At 39.6% G+C, this 6,984-nt stretch overlaps 1 gene segment (V, D, J or C); it reads right to left on the reverse strand.

Annotated features, from left to right (window-relative positions):
• Positions 1–3,822: 3,822 nt before the first annotated feature.
• Positions 3,823–4,401, reverse strand: LOC308497843 (T cell receptor alpha variable 24-like). The segment is given in 2 exons: positions 4,347–4,401; positions 3,823–4,181 (listed from the first exon to the last, which is right to left on the reverse strand).
• Positions 4,402–6,984: the final 2,583 nt, after the last annotated feature.

Raw genomic sequence — 6,984 nt, forward strand, 5'->3', positions numbered from 1 at the left:
TTCTCTGAAAAGCAGCTCAGTATCACATTAAACAGGATAAGATTGTTCTGAGCTGGGTCTCGGGTTACAAACCCTCTTTTCCAGGTGTTTTATGGGGGGGTACATTTCATAGGCAATAGTGATTGTGATTGTTAAATCATTGTCTGTTGTCAATTAAACTCAATCTCCAGTCCCTTTCCCTTCCTTGGGGGAGTGGGCTTGAAAGTTCCAACCCTCCAATGAGGTGACTAGGTCTTCTGGCAATCTGCCCCCATCCTTAGGTTACCTAAGGGCTTTCCAAAAGTCACCTCATTAATATACAAAACTTACCTGTATTGTTCTTCTCAGAGGACATTCAAGGGGTTTTAGGAGCTGTGAACCAGGAGCCAGAAGAAGATCAAATATGAGAATATATTTTGATCATCTGAATAATCAAGCATGTATTTTTCTTATAAATCACAATGTCACAGGAGGCCATTGCAATCATTCAAGGGAGAGGTGCTGAATACTTGAATTGGGTAAATAGCCAGCAGGGAGTAGAGAATAACTAGCCAGCAGGGAGTAGAGAATAAGGAAATAGATATGAGTGCTCTTTGAGAGGTAAAACTGACAGGACTTTGAAAATTATTGAACGTGTGTTGTGCTTCTTTAGCATCCTGGGACCCATCTGTCTTCAGGAATGTGTTTATTCAACTAGCTCTAGTGGTAGTAGTGGCCAAAGATGCTTCCCGTGCTCCATTATTTCTGTATCACATGCCCTTGTGTGCCCCTTCCACACTGAAACTGGGTTGGAACCATCACTAACTTTAATAAAAAGAATGTCTAAGAAGTAACATGTGGCAATTCTGAGACTAAATGTTAATATGGTCTGGCAGCTTCCATTTTTATGATTTGGAAGTGTTGAGCCACCAAGTAAGATGTACAGCTTCCCTTCTAGAGAGATCACGAGCAGAGGCCATGTGGGAAGGAACAGGCCCTGAGAATACCTCAGGAGTAGATGAGCCCAGCTATCACAGTGTGCCAGCTGAGCCCAGACTTCCAGATATTCCCACTGAGGTTCCAGATATTTGAGCTTTTGGGGTGTTTCAGTCCAGTTGAGCCCACAGACATCACATGGAGCAGAAATGTTATGAGATAGTAAAGTGGCAGTTGTGTAAAGCCATAGAGTTTTGCAGTGGTTTGTCATGTAGCAAACCACAATGACACTGAAGTCCTCAGAAGATGAATCTTATTGAGGATTGGCGAGAAATTGGCAAAAATAAAATTGTATTTTTCGCTTCTGTCTCTAATAATTCAACCTGACACGTGTACCTATTTCACCAAACTTCTTTTCAAATGCAGTCTTAGCCCTCCTGCTGCAGCACAGAAGACGTGGTAGCACTGCTCAGCTGTAACGAGACCCTGGGCCTCCACGGCACAGAAGCAGGTGGCTGATTGCTCATGTTGGGCCCCTACAACAAACAGGGAGATGTAAGCTTTTCTTCTTCAAGTGATTTTTATATTTCACTCATTTTCTCATGCCATCTAACTAAACTCTAAAAAAAAAAATCTGGGGCTGTTTACAAGGGCATGCCTGTATCTCTAAATAATCAAAATTTAACAAACTTTTTTATTTCAGATTAATTTGAGAAACTAAAGAGACTGAGAATTTTGGTCTATGTTCTTGGTTACACATGGCTTTTAAAAGATGTGGATTTTTTTTTTGTAGGACTCTGCGTTCCAGACTTGCAATTTTCCCATGTTCCCAATAGTAGATTTTCCATATTATATTATTTTCCATATTATATACTATACCGAGGAATGGTTACATGTGTGGAAAGAGCTTTATCCCTAAAGCAGGGGTCCCATGAGAGTTGGAGTCATGGGCTAGTTTCATGTAGAAGTCTATATGGTAGTGCTGTATAAATGTAATCAATTTCTAGATGTCCTATTGTAACCACAGAACAAGCTCAAAATGGTCCTATGGTGTTTAACAAGATACTCAGCTTTTTTTCAGAGACAACAGACCAACACTGCAAATCATGCAGCTGAAGCGTGCTCAGAGGAGAGAACTTTGATCTCTAGCTTCATCCAGAAACAAAGTCTTGCCCTCCTCCCCCCTACATACACACATACACACACGGAACCAAAGGACCAGGACAGAACCAGAACTTGAACACCGGAACCCTTTCAGAAGCCAAGGGTCCCTTGTTGAGGAAGATCCGGTGTTGATGCTCTCTGAACCTAGTCAGCGAACAACATGGGTTGAAGGCACAATGAGGTCTCCCATTTTCTCAGTTGGCATCCTTTCGATCAATAAACTTTTCCTTACTCCAAACTCTGACACGTGTGTTTTGGTCTTTCTAAGCATCAGGTGCCTAAATTTGGGTTTCGGTTACACTATGACATGAAAAGGCTGTGCAACATTTTGTTGCGGCAATGCACAAAGGAGTCAAACTTTGTCCTTGCTTTTGTTCTGTGACCTTTGTTTCTACCTGTTTAGTGTTGGCTAAAGCCATAGGATCATTACAGGAAATATTAGAAATTCTCCCGTTGGTATCTCATCCAGTAGTGATGGAGACCCGATTTGGGAAGTAGACCAGCAGCAGGCACAGTGACGGCTCTTCTTTTGTGTTGTTTCACTTCACCAACACTAGTGTGCAGTGAAACATACGCTCTCCTCTCTCAGTTCTGTGTTATACGTTTCTACTTCTACACATATTCAAATAACATAACAGATTCAACCATTCCAAGTCTGATGGTCAAACAGATTCAATACTATCCAATAAATGACTTTTTATTTAAAAACATCATCCCATTTGTATCTCTTAAATGGGGTCCAGTCTGAGGGGTTTGTATGCAATTCAATATTGTTTTCAAAATATGTGTTATTTTTTCCTAAATATGTGACAATAGCAGTAATATAATTTTTATTTCAAGAGAGAAAGAGAGAGAGAGAGCCACAACAACATAATTTAGGAAGCTGAACAGGAGCTGGATAAGTAGTTTGATGTAGATGTCGGGAAAGCTGAAACTCTGTCTATTAGATGAAGAGGAACAGAAGTTAGTTAAATCATGTTACCAAAACAAACAAAAGCTCCAGAATTAGTGGTGTCTAGAATACTAATGGGGTATTAAACTGACAGATAGTTTGGAAATCTCAAAATGAACACAGCTCTAGATACTCGGCCTTCCTCATATACCTGGAAATTACAAATGCACAAACATAAATCATAGAGTTCAGTTACTTATTCAATATCACCATAATGGAAGAAACTGGAGGATAGATCACGTTTAGTAGTGAACTTCTATCAATGCTTCTTTCAGTATCACAAGTGATTTTTTAAAATACAAATAGCCACATATAAGAAGAAATGAAATACAGATGTTCATGCAGGGAACAGGTTGAACTAAACCAAAACTGAAATCCCCAATGAGTTAAATGATGCAGGATTGCCTATTCTGGTATGAAACATGCAGGATTCCATGCCAGGTGTGTGAGAAGAGGCCATATCCACACGTTCCATTCCTGCATGTCAAGAAATATGTTAGGAACATTAGCTTCTAGAAAGTAGCAACAATGAGGGGTAAACATTACCCTAGTTTACCCAGAGTAGTTTGGATAAATTTGAGTACCCATCTAGTTCATTTGGAATCATGTCAAAAGAGGAGGCAAGGGATCTGACTGTGTGGCTGATACATTGGTGAGAGTCGAGCTTAGTAGTGTTCACTAAGGGTCCAATTAGCTGAGGGACCTACGATAACTAGAATGCTTGTTTATCTGTGTTTGCAGTTCCTCCTTGATTATATAAAACACTGTAATTCATTGAATTTGCCTTTTCCACCAAACACATGGCTTTTCGTTCACACAGCTACCAGAGTAGCACCAGCCATGGGTTTGCGTATGGGCTGCAGGCACCTGAAGAGCACTGTGCCAACGGCGCAGAGGTATGTGGCTGAGTCTTCAGGCTGGGATCCTTTGATGTACAAGTAGCTGTAACCATTCTTAGTATCAAGAGTCGCTTTAACTCGTCCTTCCTCCTTTTCATCCCCATTTAAACTAATTACAAACAAGATCTTGGGGCTTTTTGCAGGTTCCCATCTGTACCAGTGTAAAGCATAAAAAGAGCCGGAAGGGAAACGGCAGGTGAAGTTGGTGCTCTTTCCTTCCTGAACATGCAGTGACTGAGGACTCTGTTCCACGTTCGATGCGCTGCTCACTCCTGTTGAGAAAGACAGGGTCAAACAGAGAAACTGGTCTCTCTACAGTTTTCTTTTTCTTCACACATTCCCCAATTAAACCTAGAGGTGCCGGATTCCCTGTCATCCTCGTTCCCCATCAACCACCCCAGACTGTATGGAATGTCTTCAGCAACACAGGGACTTACTGTCAAGATGAAGCCATAAGACTATCAGCGAGGCTGGCAAAAGATACTTCTCCATTTATCCTCCACAAGTAAACTCAAGCAGAATAACATTCTGCAACCTAGATCTGTACAATATTCTGCTTCAGAAAACAGGATTCTGCACCTGGTTGCCCAGCCAATCAGAGAGACAAACTATGCAAATGTCCTAGAAACACACCAATCAATTCTGCCCTAGATTCCGTTACCTGTGGTTCAAAAGGAAGGATGAAATGCTGCTTTTTGAGGCCAACTTCATAAACTTTGAGGAAATTTCCCCACAAGTTCACAACACAAAGAGATGACAATCTTTCTGAAGTGGGCTGCCTAATCGTGAACTGCTATTAAGTTTAGAGAGAGTTGCAGGTGGGATGCAGTCTGTGATGGGAAAAGCAATTTGGTTAGGAATCTTTTACATGAATTGGCAAAAGAAATGTTTTAAACTTTCAAATCACCCCAAATTATAAATGTGCACACATACTATGTGCTAAACAGTCTTTTGCTTTGTGTACATTAATCTTATACAAATTCATGCACTTTACAACCAGAAAAGTAAAGCTCAGAGATTAATTAACTCAAGGTGTATTATCTGGTATACTACACCAGAAATGGGACATACGAGATCTGACAATTAAGTTCATGAACTCATCCTAGAAAAAGTGCTATGTCCCTCATTGCTATATATGGTCACCTTCAAAGTCCTCCCCTTGAAAGCTATGCACTCATGCCAGTGGCTAGTCCACCCTTTAGTGCAATTTTGGGACTGTTTTTCTGGAATGCCATCAGAGTTGTCATCATATTATCTTTGATGCCCTGAATGTCATCAAAATGTCTTCCTTTCAATATTTCCTTTATGCTTGGTAAATAAAGAAACCACTGGGGCCTGATCATGTAAGTAGAGAGGGTGTTCCAATACAGTATTTGTTTACTGGCTAAAAGTTCCCTCACAGACAGTGCCCTGTGAGCTGGTGCATTGCCATGATGCAAGAGCCATGAATTGTTGCCGAAAAGTTCAGGTCGTCAACTTTTTCATGCAGCCTTTTCAGCACTTCCAAAGTATACTTGGTGTTTGTCCAGTTGGTACAAATTCCTAATGAATAATCCCTCTGATATCAAAATAGGTCAGAACAAATTCGTGACTTTAATTGTTAGACCTCATATATACATCACAAGTAGAAAATGATAAGAGAGCATTTTTTCATTTATATATAAATCTGGGACAGGGATTTGATTTGACATCTAAAGGACAATCAGGCATGGGATTAGGGAACGGGTTATTCTTGTGCTTTCTTTTATGGTAAAGTTATTACTTCCATGTTTTGGGAAGTATGAAGATGGAAAGAGGGACGGGAAAATGTGGTGCCTCTACTGGGAGGGCAAAAACTTCACAGGAAATCTCTAGCAGGTTTCTGATTATGTCTCCTTGGTCAGAACTGTGCTACTTGCAACACCTGGTTGTACAAAGGATGTGAAATGCAGTTTGGGCTTTTCTGTTTTAAAACCTGGGGACATAGTTGCCCAAATCAAAATTGAGAGTTATGTTAATATGGAAGCAAAGAGAATGGTGCTGAGGTGTCTGCCTTCCTGATTGCTAAGGTGGGAATTCAGAATATTAACTCATTCCGCCTGAGAAGTGAGTGAAAGTGTCACAGTAGGGATAACCTTTATTCAGGGGAATTAATAATAATGTTATTAACAGGCATTTACTGAGTATGTATCTATACCTGGGACTTCATAATAAAACTTTGTGTATTATATCTCATTTAATTCACAGCAACCACAAGACAAGTGTTCTTAGTAACACGTATTTATAAGAAAGTGTAGATGAAGATAAATAATTGCACAAGGATACTGAGCTAGAAAACTGCAAAATCAGAATTTGAACCTGGGGCTATTGTGACTCCAAAACTCAGGTGCTTTGTACCATATCATCTTATTTTTAAGAACAAATAGGAATTCTTCAAGGATAAAAATGGATAGTGGAAGGCTTAGCAGGTGGAGGGAACTGTCAACTTCTATGTTCTTTAGCCTTGAAAACTTGAAGTTATTCCTCTCTGCCATGAAAATCTAATCATCAAACAAATTTTGAGCAAATGAAAGCTACTGTAGTTAATATTTAAGCCATTTTAGAAACACCAACTGGAGATATTGCTTCAGAATCACAGTTGCTTTGTTATTGGGGTATACATTGGTCATTTTTTTAATCAAAAAAAAGTAACCACTTTCTTCTAATTATTTTTAAATTTTTATTAAGTATAGTTGACATATAACGGTGTTTCAGTTGTACAATGCAATTATTCTACATTTACATACCTTATGATGGGATCACCACCATATGTCTAATAACCATCTGTCACCATACAAATTTGTTATATTAGTCACTATATTCCCTGTCCCGTACATTACATCCTCATGACTGATTTAATTTATAACTGAAAGTTTGTACCTCTTATTTCCTTTCACCTTTCTCTTCCATACCCCCAACTCCCACCCCTGTGGCAGCCGTCAGTTTGTTCTTTGTAACTCTAATTATTTTTTACTGTACCTCTGCCATTTACTTGGAAGGTAGCAGTTTCATCAACTCCAGAGTACTAGAATAAAGCAAAATGATTTATGGATGTGC

Source organism: Rhinolophus hipposideros, assembly GCF_964194185.1.
Source record: "Rhinolophus hipposideros genome assembly, chromosome: 5".
NCBI lineage: Eukaryota > Metazoa > Chordata > Mammalia > Chiroptera > Rhinolophidae > Rhinolophus > Rhinolophus hipposideros.